The sequence below is a fragment of the Macaca mulatta genome, chromosome X (genome assembly GCF_049350105.2).
Source record: "Macaca mulatta isolate MMU2019108-1 chromosome X, T2T-MMU8v2.0, whole genome shotgun sequence".
Lineage (NCBI taxonomy): Eukaryota > Metazoa > Chordata > Mammalia > Primates > Cercopithecidae > Macaca > Macaca mulatta.
The window spans coordinates 135,390,646-135,392,081 of NC_133426.1; the positions used below are offsets into that span (position 1 = coordinate 135,390,646).

Genomic DNA, 1,436 nt, shown 5'->3' on the forward strand with positions numbered 1-1,436 from the left:
TTGACTTTAGAATCTATGCTCTTAGTTCAAATGATCTATTGCCTTTCTGGGCATACTGCCCTTGCCATTAACCATTCTTTGTCTTTGATCCCTACTCACCTAAGCATAGCAGCCTACATCTCTTAGGTCTCTTTCCTGTTAGATGCTTCAGTTTATGTAGTTTGATACTGTGTGAGCCACCGATTCAGCACACAGCTAGATTATGAATCCAAGATCAGGCTTAGCTAGGATATCCTGCTATACTTAATTGAGATAACGTATGTAAAGAATCCCAAAGCAGGGGGTGGGATCTGAACATGGCGGCGGTGGTAGCTGCTACGGCGCTGAAGGGCCGGGGGGGGAGAAATGCCCGCGTCCTCCGGGGCATTCTCGCAGGAGCCACAGCTAACAAGGCTTCCCATAACAGGACCCGGGCACTGCAAAGCCATAGCTCTCCAGAGGGCAAGGAGGAACCTGAACCCCTATCCCCGGAGCTGGAATACATTCCCAGAAAGTGGGGCAAGAACCCCATGAAAGCTGTGGGACTGGCCTGGGCCATCGGCTTCCCTTGTGGTATCCTCCTCTTCATCCTCACCAAGCGGGAAGTGGACAAGGACCGTGTGAAGCAGATGAAGGCTCGGCAGAACATGCGGTTGTCCAACACGGGCGAGTATGAGAGCCAGAGGTTCAGGGCCTCCTCCCAGCGTGCCCCATCCCCTGATGGATCTGGGGCGCAGACCTGAGGAGTGCTGCGACCCTCCTAGGCTATTGACTGTGAAGCCCTCAGGTTCCGCCCGGATTCCAGTTCTTGCCTCTGAGGTCCACCAGAGGGCGCATAAAGCCCAGGCTGCTGCCAAACCCTACCCCGCCCCACCCTACCCCGCCCCACACCAAGGAGCCAGCCAAAAGCAAATAAAGTTATTGAGTGTTTAGTGGAAAAAAAAAAAAAAAGAATCCCAAAGCAATGTTTGGTAAATAGCAAGCACTCAAAAATATTCATTTTCTAGATTTAAAAAAAAAAAAAGTACCATCTAGTGCCCAGGCAGACCATAAAAGAAGAGAGCTAATCAGTCTGGGTATGATTTCAAGGAGTTGAGAGGAAGAGGGCAATCAGGTCATTCTAGGCGGTCCCTCTTACTTTTGTTTCAACTCCTCCCTACTCATCCACACACAAATTGTGCTATGAGTAAGGGCAATCTGAGCTTTTCACAGGCCTGAGGTTCAATCTATATTCCCTTAAGAAGATTCAATGGAGCAACAGGAAATTTGCACAGAGAAAGAAGGTAGGGAGAGAGAAGAAAATCGACCCAATCAGTAACAAGAACTATTCTGTTATACAAAGCAAGCCTCCATAACTACCCTCTTGTAGGGTTAAAATAATGAAACCTCAGATTTATCAATCATTCACATCTTAATAGGAATGATCCTTTTCAAAAGGTGAGCTCATTATAGGTTGG

General features: G+C 48.1%; 1 pseudogene across 1 annotated transcript; it reads left to right on the forward strand.

Moving 5' to 3' along the window:
- Positions 1-281: 281 nt before the first annotated feature.
- On the forward strand, positions 282-896 carry LOC144338832 (putative thioesterase PNKD pseudogene; annotated as a pseudogene). Its single transcript, XR_013413215.1, has one exon. The product of XR_013413215.1 is annotated as a putative thioesterase PNKD pseudogene (transcript).
- The last annotated feature ends 540 nt before the right edge of the window (positions 897-1,436 follow it).